This window comes from Equus asinus, chromosome 11 (genome assembly GCF_041296235.1).
Source record: "Equus asinus isolate D_3611 breed Donkey chromosome 11, EquAss-T2T_v2, whole genome shotgun sequence".
NCBI classification, from domain to species: Eukaryota; Metazoa; Chordata; class Mammalia; order Perissodactyla; family Equidae; genus Equus; species Equus asinus.
The window spans coordinates 8,765,942-8,781,174 of record NC_091800.1 but is presented as its reverse complement, the minus strand read 5'-3'; the positions used below and the strand labels follow the sequence as shown (position 1 = coordinate 8,781,174).

Below are 15,233 nucleotides of genomic sequence, written 5' to 3'. Positions count from 1 at the left end.
CTTTTAAACACAAGAGTTCCTCTGATCACTTTCTACACCACTCCTCTTCTCACTCCATACACGCTTCTTGAATAACTTTATCTACTCCAAAAGCCTCCATTAACAAATACAGGCAAAGGCAGAGGTTCTAGAACTTTCTCTGTTCACTGCGCCTAGTGTTTCAGGCCAAAGAAATGCCTAATGATTAATGGAATCGTTAGGTAAGTTTTAATTACTTAACTATTTATGCCCCCAACAACTTAGTACCCATTTGAAAAAATACCCTTCAATTGAAAGAAAATGAGTATTTTTATTCCATTCTTAAATAAACCACAAGTATTTACTAATGGTATGTGTGCATGTGTTGAGCACCTCACAACTTTGCAAACCTAGGAGTCAGACTGGATACCACCTCCCTTATTTCCTGTTCCACACTGATCTTCACAAAGGGCAGCAACCACTGAAAACCCAGCTTTACAACGACGACATCATTAAAGGAATGCAGTGCAACCTACTGCAGAGACTTAACTACTCTGAGCTAGTAGTTTCCACAGGGTTCGACACGTCATGTACTGCTGTTTCCTTCAACACTTAATTTAATATCCCACAGTCTCCCTGTGAGCTCATCGCAGCACCTCAGCAAACAGCTCAAATATGTGTCTCTAGGCCAGACCCCTCCCAATTTCTAGATCCCTAAGGTAGCCAACCAAACACTACGGCCCACAGGCACCTTAAATTAACAAGGCCAAGTGTAACCCATCATTTTTTCCCCAAAATGGCTGCTGCTGGCCCTCCCGCTCCCCAAGAATGGCACCATGATCCACTCAACCATCCTGCCAGCACTTGGCACTGCCCTGAACTCCTCCCTCTCCCAACTCCCCCATCACAGACACACAAACACACAAACACACACACACACATCCAACCAACAATCAAGTCCCAGCAATCCTACCTCCTCCTTCCAGCCTTGCCCCCTCTTATCCATCCATTCTCCAAAGGGTACATCTGATTCTGTCCTCCTTTGGCTCAGAATCCTCCAACCATTTCCTACTGCCCATAAAGGGGTCCAAACTCCTCATAACAGGAATCACAAGACCCTATGTGGCCAGGCCCCTAGTTACTTTTCCTGTCTCATCTCTGGCCACTTTCCTGCCCTTGCACTCTACCGCACCACCATACTAAATTTCGTTTTTAGTTGCTCCAATGCACCATCTCCCCAACAAGACTTTGTACACTCTCCTCAACCCAGACTTTGACGGATTCCTTCTCTCCTACTTCTCCTGGAGGCTTCTCTCATCTCTGAATAGTCCCAAAGCTTGGGTTTGTAGGCATCCTACAAGCTCCTGCAGGTAGCCCCTCTCAGGGCACTTATCCTACACTGCACTGTGACCAACGGTTAAAACTCTCTGAGAACCGAGCTCAGCAGTCAGCTCATCTGGGGCTGACAGAGGTATCTGCCTTGTTTATCTTTGCATCGCCAGCACATATTATAAACTCTGAAGTACACTAAATGAATAAAGCCAGTGAATGAATGGATTAGGTCATTCATGGATGCTCCACAGCCCTCACTGCTGACTGACTCTCTCATGGCGCTTACTGCACTGCACAGAAACTGTGTGTCTCAGTAGACTAGGAGCATCTTGAAAGCTCTCATCTCTTATTTCTGCAATCCCAGTATTAAAATAGTGCCTGGTTGGGCCAGCCCCAGTGGCCTGGTGGTTAACTTCAGCGCGCTCCGCTTCAGCGGCCAGGGCTCAGTTCCCAGGGGTGGACCTACATCACTGTTAGTGGCCATGCTGTGCTGGCAGCCCACATACTAAAAAATAGAGGAAGACTGGTACAGATGTTAGCTCAGGAGGAATCTTCCTCAGGGGGGAAAAAACAGTGCCTGGTACTTAGGAGGTGTTCACTAAGTGGATTTTGAATAAAAAACGTTACTGAAAAAATTCTGGAAGGCTGTATACATGCCATAACATTAAGTGTGGTTACCTCTAGGGAAAGAAACAGGACAAGGGCAGCAATAAGAAGAGGAAAAGGGAACTGAGACTTTTTACTCCATATATCTCCATAGTGACAGTAAATTTATTTCACAATATTCATTATTTATGCGTTTCTGGTCTACAACATTCCTGTATTTCCAGCATAATATTAAGTCATGGGTACAGAACCACTCCTGAAGAAGAAGACATGGACTCAAGCAACATTTGGTTCCAAATGCCCAAGGGCAGGTCTCAAGAAAACCCGGCCTCAAAGAGGAAAACAGGGTACTAAAGAAAAAAGGACTGAAAAGAGAATTTGAGAATTTAAGGTCTGTACAACAATGTGGAGGCACTCCCAAGAAAACAGAAGGAAGGATAACAGCACATGGGAGCGGAAAACATAATCTGTAAGTATTCTTCAAAGAAACTTCTTGGAACTCTAAAAGGACACCACTAGCAGTGGCCCACTAGTACAGGCAATTCTTTTAATACTTACCATAGGTCGTTGTTTTAGCAGAAACGTTCCAATAACCAAATGGTTATTCGCCACATGCAGGTTTCTATGGGAAGTGTAAAGTATGTCTACGAAGACACATTGAGAATAGCTAGGAGGCTACAATGTTGGCATGACCACTTAGCAAAGTGTTTCACCTTTATTTTCAGAATTTTTAAAAATAGTGAGCACAACATTGTCTACTACGTCATAAATTTTAAGCAAACAGATAAAACAATTTATAAAGCAACTTCATGTCAGCAATTGGAAGTGCAAGAACAATTTGTATATGTTGAGAGCTCAGGAACAAGCTTCTTTGAATTTTTCAAGAAAACAGTGAATACAGGTCAGACCATAAATATATAAAGTCAATCAAACTTTCTAACCTAATGAGCTTCAAACATTTGAAAAGACACAGCTTTTGTGAATAGAAATTAAGATCTTTAAATATAAAGAAAAATGAGTACTATGTGGATGCTATTAGAAAGGAGACCAGACACAATAAGAACTGCCTACGGGAAAGGTCAAACCCAGCTTTCTTTTGTTTAACCTCTCAAGTAGATAAAAGAACTAGCTTTAAAGAATCACTACATTGTTTCACTGCTAGAAAAGGAAAGTTGGGTAAAGCAAATACAAAAACAAGCAACCAATGTTCAACAGAATTTGCCCAAGAGGCAATAGAAAGATAAGTCAATTACAACACTTTGAACTTAGTTTTGATAGACAAGCAGACATTTTAAGCCTTAGACAAACCTAATTTTTAGGATGCAAAATATTCAAATGGCTAGCCTCTCCCCTTATAAAATGTGGATTCCGAATCTTATTAAAATTTCATGCCCCATTATGCATTTGATTTGGATAGCTTTAAGGCAAAAACTGGCCTTTTGTATTTTCAGTTTTCAAAAACTCAAAAATTATTGCTGGGAGTAACCGCGAATTTAAAATTAATCCCCAAATGAGAAAGAGCTCCTATTCCGTCCAATAGCAGCTAAGAAAATGAGATGCTCCCATTCCTCCCTAAGCCCATTGCTCAGCTTCTTAATAATTAAGAACTCTGCTCTCCACCCGGGAACGATCCCTCGCAAGGAGACTAAACGAAGAAGAAATCGCCATTGCCCCTAAGTATCACAGACGGAGAGGAAAAGGTTTTCCACTCGCTGAAGCTCTGGCGCGGAGGAGGCGCGAGAGCCAGGCGCCGCGGCCCCCGCCCGCCGCGCAGGGAAAGTCTCCCGGGGACGAGCCATCCGGGCGAAGCGGCTCCGGGCGCGCAGCCCTCTCCCCTCGCCCAGCAGCACGCTTCTCGCGGGCTGCCCGACCCCTTCCCTGCCCTCCGAGAGCCAAGCCTCGCTGCTGAGGCCGGGAGCCCCGCAGGCCCGCAGCCCTGGGGCGCAGAGGGCTCGGGGAGGGCGAAGCCGGGGCTGGGGAGGGCCGGAGCCCGGGGCGGGGGGCACGCGGGACTGGGCCAGACGCGGAGGAGGGCGCGCGGAGCCCGGAGGGATGTGGAGGTCCCGAACGCGGGGCAGCCGCGGGCGCCGTGCACGGGGCGTGAGCCAAGGCCCGCACGTCACCTGGGGCCGGGATGGCCGGCGCCTGCTCCGCAGCCCGGGGAGCGCGCACCGGGCAGCGCCGGAGCCCGAGAGCCGAGGGGCGGCGCGGGAGAGAACGGCCGCCGGGCCGCGCCGGCGGGAAGCCCCGGTCGGCGAGGGAGCCGGCGGAGAGGATGCAGCCGGGCTGCAGGGTGAGGCGCGGGGCGGCGCCGCGGCCCGCAGTGGGCCCCGCCGCCCGGCCGAGCGCGCCCGGCGCGATGCAGCAACTTCACTTGGCCGCGGGGCTGCGGGGGCCCGGCCCGCGCCCGCCCCTCCCCCGGAGCAGCCGCCCGGCCCGCAGCCGAGAAGGAAGGGCTCAGGACCGGGGAGCCCGGCCGGCCGCAGCCCGCACTCACCGGTCCGCGGGCCCGCCGCCGGCGCCGGGGCAGCGCTCCGAGCTCCATGGTCCCGCCGCGCCGCGGCCGCCCGGCGCCCCCGCCCCGCACCACACCGCACGCAGCGGCGCCCGCGACGCCGCCTCCGGCCCGGCCACGGCCGCGGCCACGCCCCCTCCCGGCGGGGGGCCCGGCCGGAGCAAGAGGGAGGCTCAGCGCCGGCTCCACCAACCAGGGCCCGCTCGCCGGGCCGCTGCACCAGGATTGGCGAGCGTCTCAGCCAATGGAGAAGCGACAAGAGCGGCGGAGCGTCGGCGCCGAGGGGCGGGGGATTGCGGAGGAGGTGGCTCTCACCCTTGGTCCTCCGCCGCCGGCTCGCGATAAGGCTTTGACCGGGCTCCCTTTCAGGGCGAAGGGGTAGGGATACTTTGAGCCGAGTTTATCGAAGGGGCCTTGTATCACCCCTGCTGACAATGTGCCCACTGCAGTCCCTTTTGAGTTTCCACCTATACCCTAGGCTCACCTGGGTTTTGAGGGTTCCTGGAAACAGAGGTCTACCTGTAGTGTCAGACGTCCTGCAGGGCCGAGGGTTCAGGCAACCCCGAGAGAATTATAGCCATGTCATCGGTTGGTTTTATGCCCTTCTCAAATCCGTTAACGTTCTGCCAAAATCTTCTCATCTCCCTCTACAGATTCTTCCCTTTTTCTTCACCCTATCTCCAAACACCGTCTACCCCAGATGTGAGAAAATCTACAGTAACTGTTAGATACAGGATATCCCTGAAACTCCCAAGCTAAGCCCAGTGACAATGGAAACATAGCCAGGTGGTACTTGATGACTCCGGCGTAAACTTCAGAAGGGAGGAGGAAAGGAAAGGAAGAGAAGAAAAGAAAGGAAAGCCAAGTCTGTTCTCCTAGGTCCTGAAGGAAAGGAGTTTAAAAACATCAAATAGAAATGTTGTCTTTATTTTATCTGCATGGTTTTATTCTTTATTAGCTACAAACAAGATCACTAAATTGAAAAACTTTTAGGAAAAAGGTTCAAATTCCAATAAAGAGTCCAATAAAAACTAATTTAGGTTGTTTTGCTCTTGTCTTTACAGACGTGTGATAGCTATCCACACCTGTTCCAGCTGTAACAGCAACTAAAAGGTAGGAAAAATGGATAGAGGTAATAACAATTTTAGCAAAGTTTGCAGAACCAGAAATGCAGAGGAAAAATCACGCACCCGTCTTCCTGTGTAATCTGTTCATCTACACTGCTTCCAAAGGAAGGATTTTAAAAGCTCTATTTTAAGATGACATATACTTAGTTTCCACATTCTGTCGCCATGAAATATACTGGTAATTAATAGGGTAAACAGGATTTTAGTGAATGATTACAGTGTCCCTGTATTTGAAATATTGTAACCAGAGTGATAAATTTCTGCTGAATTCAAAGCTGAATTGGCATGCAAATTAAAATGACTCTCCTTCATTTTGTCTTCAGTTACCCAGGAAAACAGCTTCCATGTCTATATTTAGGTCACTGATTTAGAGCTCAGAAATGTGAAGGTATAGGCTACCCAGAGTGTGTTTTCAAGGTTGCTAACCACATTTCCTTTGCTTCTTCCCTCTTCAGTAACCCCGCCTTATATGAACTGCTGCTACACTGAGTTTGGCATCCACTATTAGCCCTTAATCATACTGTCCTGAGGTGTTTGGGATTGTATCATGTAGGCCAGTCTTAGCTCTCTAATTAGATGGTAAGTTCCATGAGGTAAGGTCCTTATTTTTTTCTCCTGTTTCCTGCCCCCATAATGCCTAGTACATTGCTGAACATGTAGTAATTATAACTCTATCCTTAGTATTGTGTCCATAATATAGAGAAATTCTTTCAAATATAGTGCTTCTGTGAGCCAGTCCTTTAAATAAAAATTGCTCAGAGTAGTCTTGTTAGGGGGCCTCACACTTAATAGTGCTTGAAAAATGTTGCCGAATCAGGGAGTGAATTAGGCGCCTGTGACAGAACCTTGACTAAAGTGCTTACCACATGGGGGTGCTTCTTATCACATAAAAAGTCTGGAGAGAGCCCTGGGGTTTCTTCAACGTCTCCACAACGTCAATCTATCTCAGGCTCCTTCTATCCATTGCCTCTAATGTCCTTGACATGTGACTTTGTCTTCATCCTACAAGATGGCTGCTCCCCTCATGGGCATTGTATCACATTCTGGAAAATGGTAGGGGGATGGGTAACACAACAGGCAAAAGATCAAAGAGGTGCATGCCAGCCAAGTCTTACCCTTTAATAATCTTTCCAGGAAGCTCCAACCAGCACCTTCTGCTTGTTTCTTATTGGCCAGACCCATGTCACACTGACCACCCCTAACTGCAATTCTGAAATACTAAGTATTTTAAGCTAGGGACCTCATCTACAACATTGTCAGGGTTCTGTTAGTAAGGGAGAAGGGAAATGCATTTTCTGCCGTAGCTACCAAACAAATGAATACATTTGAACCCTCACTCTGTTCATGAGATGACCCGCTTAAAAAAAAGCCATTCAAATCTCAATAAGAAAACAACCCAATTTTAGAAAGAGCAGAAGATCTGAACAGACACCTCATCAAAGTAGAGATGGCAACATACAGATGGCAAATAGCATATGCGCAACATTATATGTCTGAGAATTGCAAATTAAGACAATAATGAAATACCACAACGTACCTTCTAGAATGGCTAAAATCCAAAAATTAATAATACTAAATGCTGGCAAGGATGTGGAGCAACAGAAACGCTCATTCACTGCTGGTGGGAATGCAAAATGGTACAGCCACTTTGGAAGACAGTGTGTCGGTTTCTTACAAAGCTAAGCATAGTCTCATCACACAGTCTAGCAATTGTGCTCTTGGGTGTTTACCCAAAGGAGTTGAAAACTTATGCCCACACAAACGCCTACAACCAAATGTTTATTTATAATCACCAAACACTGGAAGCTACCAAGATATCCTTCAGTAGATTAATGGGTAAACAAACTGTAGTTTATCCAGACAATGGGATTTTATTCAATGATAAAGAGAAATGAGCTGTCAGGCCTTGAAAAAACGTGGAGGAATCTGAAATACATATTGCTAAATGAGAGAAGCCAGTCTAAAAAGGCTACACACTATATGATTCCATCTCAACGACAAAACTATGGAGACAGTAAAAAAGCTGAGTGGTTGCCAGGGGTTAGGGGGAGGGAGGAGTGCATAGGCAGGGCACAGAGGATTTTTAGGGCAGTGAAAATACTCTGTATGATATTATAATGGTGGACACACGACATTATATATTTGTCAAAATCCATAGAACGTACAAATTCTGTTGCCCTTCAACTACTGCTAAATCTTAAAAAGTTCTTCATCACGTATGTTTTTTTAGTTTGGGGGGAGTTTCCTCTAATTTTTTATAGTGAAAATGTTCAAATGTAAAGAAAATTTGGAGGAATGGTCCGATGAAAACCCGTATACCTTTCGTCCAGATTCACCGATAGTCTACACACAGCGACATTTGCTTCATTTGTCATCACAGTCTCTCCCTCCCTCCCTCTCTCTCTCTCTCTCTCTCTCTCTCTCTGTATGTGCTCATGACTTTTTTTCTCAACCACTTGAAGGTAAGTTGCTGACACCAAGACACATTACTCTAAATACTTCAGCGTGTATCTCCAAGAACAAAACATGTAATTGTTCTAGTATATAAAAGACACACAGAGCCTGTAAAGTGGGGTCATGGAGACTAGCTACTTCTAACTGCCCAAGACTCTGTTACTCCCTTTTTTTTTTTCTGTAAATCTTTGTCCAACCTCGTATACAATGCCCTTATCCCCATGAAGTGGTATCATGCTGAGGTAGTAAAATTAAATTTGGGAGCAAGAGAGGTGGTGACATGGCATCATGCAAAAGAGAATTCCGGTGCAGCAAGGCAATCAATCATTCACGTTCCGTGATCTGATGCGTGTGAAGCATGTGGTACATGGGCCTGGACCCGCGAGTGAGCTGAACGCGTGCTGTCCAGTGCTATTACAACTCTCATACATATGAACCAGCTCTCCAACACGGTCCTAATAAGATCTTCACAACTACATTTTTAAAACCTCTTGAAATGTGCCATCTTTGTTCCTCTTTACCCTTGCCTGGTCAAAATGTTGGATAAATTTCCAAAGTTAAAATGCAGGCAGTTTTAGTGTCATCTTTACTTTGAATCCGATGAATGTGATAGTGATGACACAGTGACTTTTTCAAGACGCTTTATAAATTAGATACTTGCTCAGTGATTTGCTTAAGTTCTCTTTTATCATTACTAAGTCTTTAGTGGAAAAACAATTGTCATTCTTTTTACTTAATAGCGTGTCATCTTACATAAAAATTACAAACTGTTTTGCATTAGGAACTGAGTTCAGTCTCACTTTGGAGAAGTAACGAACAAAGACTGGTTGCTAATTAAAAGAATATAATTAGAATATGTAAGAAATCAAATTATAAAAGCATAATAATTGTCATCGTTTTTGACATGTTCATTTGTACTTGTTCTCAGAATGAAGTGAAGTAATGATTACAAATACCTCAGTTCTCAAGAATTAATTTAGCTCCATACATAAATCTTTATAAACACGCTCCACTTGCTCTAGCCTTCTTTTGAAGGATAGTGTCTATTTTTATCTTGACACTAGAGTGAAATAAATACCCACATCTACATACCTACATCTCACAAGAAGAAAATCCTCCCCAGAAAAATGAGGAAATTTATCTCAAATTGGAATATTAACCCAATTATCTGATGAGAGCAGGACAGTATATTGTTTTAATCTTATTTTAAAAGGAGGAAAATTATGGGAAAGTGAAAATAAGTCACATGTATTGAGAATTCACTATCTGCGGTACAGTGTACTTGTTATATTTAACATTCGTAACATCTGCTGGTTACATGGTGTTAGGCCCATTTTACAGATAAGGCACAGAGAAGTTACGTTATTTGCCCAGGGTTACCCAGTGAAGAGTCAGTGGGAAAGCTGTTTCTCCAATGAACCAGGACAGCCATGGAAGCTGCTAATGAGACAGCAGAGCAACAGGCACGTGCTCTTCTGACACCCAGCCAGGGCTTCCCTCGAGCCTGTCCCCCACTCCTTTCCCACTGCCACTACCCAAATTGAGGTCACTGTCATCACCTTCTGTGCTGTGACAGTATTTCTAACACATTTCCCTTGGCTTCGTTCCCCTTCAGTCTGTCTTCACACTATTTTATGGGTGATTTTTAAAATATAGGTCTGATTGCATCTTTCTGCTTCTCAGAAACCTTCCAAGGCTTCCACCATCTACAGGAAAGGCAAATAAGCTTTAATAATTATCCACCTCTGACCAGTTTTCCTAACACATCCTGCACACTAGCATTCTCCCCGTGTGCTGGGCATTTTCTGTCTGAATACCCTTCCTGCCCCTCTTCACCTGGGAAGCTCACCTTGCCCAGCCCAGCTCAGATGTCAGCCTCGCTTGAGTCTTCCTGCAGTCGTCCACGCCCGCTCTGGCTCTCCTCGCACTCCTTCACAGGCCTTTCCTACCACAGTTACTTCATGGTCCCCCCACCAGACAGGGAGTTCCTATAGGGCAGAGACTGTTTCTTATTCATCTTGAATCCTAGCCCCTAACACATGCCAGGCATATAGTTAATATTCGTTGAATGGATTTTCATGATATCATAGGAATAACTAATATCCAAGCAACCCAAATAGCACTCAAAGACAGAGGGCTCCAAGGTATCAGGCTTACAGAGTTCCACGGTAGCTTGTGGAAAACAGGCTTCCATCCCCCACGAAGGCATGAAGCTGAGGGCAATAGCATCAGGAAGGTTGAGGCGTCCCTGGCAGCTGGGTGTCTGGCCGCATGTGTAGCCCCAGACACATTGGCCTGTGTATGCTGCCCACTCCCACACTGCCCCACCAGATGCTTGTCAGCTTTTCTTGACCCTCATCCAACAGACCTAGAGCCCTGACCTTGCTGGGGGGTGAAGGGAGGGAGAATCTGAAGTTACCTGGCTGCTGCGTGTGTTACGGCAAGATAAGCACAGGCCATAATTAGACGCCATTTGTTGTCTGCTTACTCTGGGCCCCAGAACCTCGGGAGGCAGGTAGATGGGATGCAAAGAGCATGAGCTCTCGAATTAAACCACTCAGGATTGACAGTCCACATCTACCGTTCACTTAGGAAAATAACTGAATGTCTCCGAGCCCCCATTGCCCTCATATAAAATAAGCATAAAAGTAGTCATACAGGGGATGGACCTGATGGCTGAGTGAGTTTGCATGCTCCGCTTTGGCAGCCCAGGGTTTCCCCGGTTTGGATCCTGGGTGCGGACATGACACTGCTCATCAGGCCATGCTGAGGCGGCATCCCACATAGCAAAGCCAGAAGGACCTACAAGTAGAATATACAACTATGTATTGGGGGGCTTTGGGAAGAAGAAGAAAAAAAAAAAAACATCGGTAACAGATGTTAGCTCAGGTGCCAATCTTTAAAAAAAAAGTAGTCATACAATTGCCAGTGTTCAGGGCATATTAATTATTCCCTTCTTCACCCCTCTCCCTTTCAAGACTGCACTTGGTGATTGATTAGGTCATTCCTTTCACCGCCTCAAGGAAATCTGTTTGAAGTCAGTATTTTACGAACAACACAGAAGCGTTACGTGGAAATGACAGAACCAAAACTTACGAAGCATTGTCATTAAAGTTCATTGTACACTTGCTATTAAACAAACACAAATAGAGTGTAGGATGGTCCGATGTGTTACAATAAGGAATTTTTTTTTAAACCAAACCCTAAAACCTGATGTCACTGACGACGATGACCCTGTGCTGGTCCCATATGGACCCTCCTCTAATTCTCTAATTTGTTCATCCTCATCTGGGACCTATGCTGTTTTTAGATCCACGTGTACCTTACTTTCATATTATTACAAAAATTGAAGAGCAATTGCTCCAAATTCAGTTATTAAACTACAGAGTCTTCATTTTATTGCTTGGGTTATTACTGTTCCTAATTTGCTCCTGAAAGAAACGTACAACACTCCCTTGCAATGCGTAGTCTGCAAAATTAACTGTTCCAGTTGCCCAGGACAGCTTTTATCTCTGTGCTGTAGTAAGGTAGAGTTATATAAGCCTCCCGGGCTTTGACAGGAAGGAAATAACTCCCAGACTGACGCTACCTGAACAACTTGCCTTTATTATCAGACATTCTCTTTGACCATGAGGGCCTGGGGTTTTTGCTAGTTAACCATTCCAAACCCATTTATATGTGGGCTATTTATCCAATGACTTTTCCTATAAAATTTAAAGATCTGAATGGATGTCTTAAAAATTTTATTTTTCCTCAGAAAAGCCCTTAAAGATAGAATATTTGACAGATAAGTCGTCTAAGACACAAAAAATTCAAATGACTTGCCTGGGTCACAGAGGATTTTTATTTTAACGCATCCTGGAAGATTTCCTGATTGCCTCAGTTCCCAGTGTGAGTCATTCTTGGTGGAAAGGGCTGTGTTTTACTCATCTTTAAGAGTCCCATGTCACATCCACTAGCCCTCACTACCCATAAGTGATAAACAAGTTTTCTTAGTTACTACAAATTGCTAATTATATTCAATAAACATTTCTAAAAGGAGACATTGGGTTGCAAGGTGCTCTGGAGGATGCCACGTCAAGTGTTTCTTCCTGCCATCAAGGAGAATCCCTAGAATGGAAGGGGAAACTCAGGCATATTTTCAAACGCAAAAATTGTAAGTCAAGAAAAAATGTGGTAGGTTCTAGGAGAGAAGTTGATTATGAATTAAATTCCACTGCAACACCATGGAGAGGGAAAATATATCCATCTAAGTGGAAGCAGGAAGGAAGTAGCATTTAAAGTTGAACCTTAAAGGGTAGAGGTCATTTTGACGAGCAGAGATGGTGGCAGAAGGGCGCTCCACTGAGTACAATGGCATAGGTGGGGAGAAGCTGGGGAGTTGGGAAAATGCTGGAGGGATTTGTGGTGAAGCTGGAAGAAGAGATTAGGACTTAACTATGTAGGGCCATCAATGTCTTGCTAAGAAATTCAGACATTATTGCATAGACTGAGGAGCCACTGAAGGTAGTTTATCTGTTCAAGGAAGTGTATTAAGCCCTTTGGTTGGGCCCAGCTCTGTGGAGGAGAGTGAAAGGAAGAGCTGTGTGCATTGTGAAGACTTCTATCATCCAGGCATAGTAGTTTGGAGAAGAGAGATAGGAGGCAAAGAGAGGAGTTATAAAGTTCACACAGTAAGTGACAGGTAATGAAGGCCCAAATTGAGAACATGGCAAAGAGAATAGAAAGAAAAGACCAGATATGTGTTGTATTGCCGTGGTACAATCTGTGGGATTTGGCCTTTGACTGGAAGCAAGATGAGAAGGAGATTAAAATGTCAGAGGTTATTTCAAGGTTTCAAGCTTCTGAGGAGGAGGAAGAAGATATTATTACAGACGGGGTAGACAGGAGAAGGAGCACGTTTGAAGGAAAACATCTGGAGTTTTATGGTAAATACTAAAGAAATATGTATTGGCTGCTATATAAATGACAAGATAGAAATGCTTCAAAAATATACTTGTGCAGATGTTTACTTGTTAGAATCTGAAAACTTGAACTCCCTATCTATAAAACTGAGTATAAGGTCAATCCCTATCAAACCAAATAATCTATTATGACAGATATTAATAGGTGAAACCTTACTCTGCAAGGGAAGCCAAGCCATTTTAAATCACGTCATTCGTTGACATTGATTCATGATAAAATGACTAGATCAAAATCTACAAAGAATATAATTCACCCAAACAAAGGTCCTTGCCTCTAAAATTGCTCTTGTTGGTTTCTATTTTATGTTTTGTCACTCATTTCAATGTGGACACGTGTCCAGAGAGCATTTTACTTGCACTTACCGGAAATGTTTGAAAAATTAAAGTCTCAGCCACCAAGAAACTCGCAGTTTAGTGGAGAAGATCAAGAGAAGCAAGTGAACTATTGTAGTTAGGATACACACTATTCCAGAGGGTTCTCTGAGAGCAGGGAGAAGCATCTTAATCAGAAATGTAGGAAAGAGGGAGACTGATTGAAGGTTTCTCAAGGAGAAGATTCAAACTCCTAAAGAATGAGTAGGAACCAGTAAGGTTAAGCAAAGAGCCAACTCTAGGCAGAAGATATACCAAATGCCAAGGCATGAAGGATATGTGGTGAATTTAGGTATCTCTGCTAATTCTGGATGGCCCCAGGAAACTGATATATGTGGGGAGGGGTGTGTGTGTGTGTTGGTAGGGAATGGAGAGAAGTATGGAAAGATTTATACAGAGATGAGACTGAGGAGGTAAACTGAGGCAGGTCATATTCATTTAATCAATTATTCATATATTATATTATTATAAAGAAGATGTAAGATGTCTCATAACATATTCAACAAAACAGGATTAAAAAATTAATGAGGAAATCAAAGACCGAACATATGTTGGGTGGATATTTGTGAGATAATGCTGAAACTAGGAATATCAGTTAAAGGTGGGTCACCTATTTGGCTCTGAGCTTCATAGCTCCAACCCAAGGAAGAAACGTGACTCACAATATCTATTAAATGTAAAGAATATTCAGTTGCTCAGAAGAAACAGTGGCACTTGGAATGTAGGTTCACTGGAAAGAAATTGTGGTGATAGGAGCATTGAAACCTGGCGAGTGAAGATTTGGGGAGAACCATCATTGAAGCGTGAAGCCTGATGAAGAGGGGGAGAGAGGGTGGCTGCAGCAAGGAGCAAGGCCCCCAGCTCCTCTGTTCGCAACGAGAGCCTCTTTCCTGACGATATGAAAACAAATCCAGGTCACACAGTGGAGTCTGCCTGCCACATCCCCCCAGCAGATGTGTTCTGCCTGTCTGGCATACTGTTTTGTTATTGTTGTCTTTTACTGTTGTTTTTTCCTTTTTCTCCCATTATTACAAAAGCAATACATTTGTAAGATTTTGAAAATATATACAAGCTAAAAGAAGAAACAATACTATAATCCTGCTCAGAAATTAGCACTGTTAATATCTGGTTTTTATTAGATATTTGCTTCAGTGGTCTTTTCTTCATCTGCATCTTTTAGGCAAGACATGCCATCTCTAGGTGCCCATGCTGCCTGCTCCCCTATTACCTACATCTGGCTTGAGGCACATGTTTGTGTTTCCTATCTAGTCCTTCTGATCCCCCCAAAAATCCTAAACTATGTATGAGCCCTAAAATGAAATCACAAAGTAGATAAAATGTCAGAGAAAAGAATAAAGGGGAAAGTAGTCATTCAAGAGGAGAAGAACTCTAATAAGCTAAGATTAATTAATGGTATTTTAAAACATTTAATAAACATTTTAAGTAGGAGAATTTATTAAATCACATCAAGATTGAAAATCAAAGAATGTTTAAATAAAAAATAGAGATAGGATAAATACAATATAGGCTAAAAGATAAAAGTCTAGAAAAGTAAAAAAAATGAAAATACAAAGAATAAAAAATTAAGAACAAGGATATAAAAGATAAAATTATTGCAATCAAAATAAAAAATATAAACCAGAAGGCATTACAGAAACTAACAGATCAAGAGGAAAAACAAAACCGAAAACTAATAGAATTCGAAGTGAAAACAATTTTAAAGAAAATAAATCTAAGCATTCCAAAAATTAGAGGAAGAGAAGGAATATTGAAAATATAAGAAGGGACGATGAAAACCACGTAAATCAAAGCTGTAATGCACCTAAAGTATCTTGAGGGACAAGCTAATGTACTCCAGAAACTCCAACGTTTCTGTTAAAATGAAGAGAACGAAGGAAAATTAGC

The 15,233-nt window shown here is 43.7% G+C and overlaps 1 protein-coding gene across 9 annotated transcripts in view; it reads right to left on the bottom strand.

Moving 5' to 3' along the window:
• WASF3 (WASP family member 3) overlaps positions 1-4,531 on the bottom strand; it is a 122,071-nt gene extending 117,540 nt beyond the window's left edge. For 7 of the 9 annotated variants that reach the window (XM_044777399.2, XM_070520435.1, XM_070520430.1 and 4 more), the window contains exon 1: positions 4,394-4,531. The gene's annotated coding sequence lies outside the window, so the exon portion shown is untranslated. Of the gene's footprint in view, positions 1-4,019; positions 4,260-4,393 lie in introns of those variants that run through there. The other 2 variants (XM_070520433.1, XM_070520436.1) reach the window with 1 other exon arrangement.
• Positions 4,532-15,233: the final 10,702 nt, after the last annotated feature.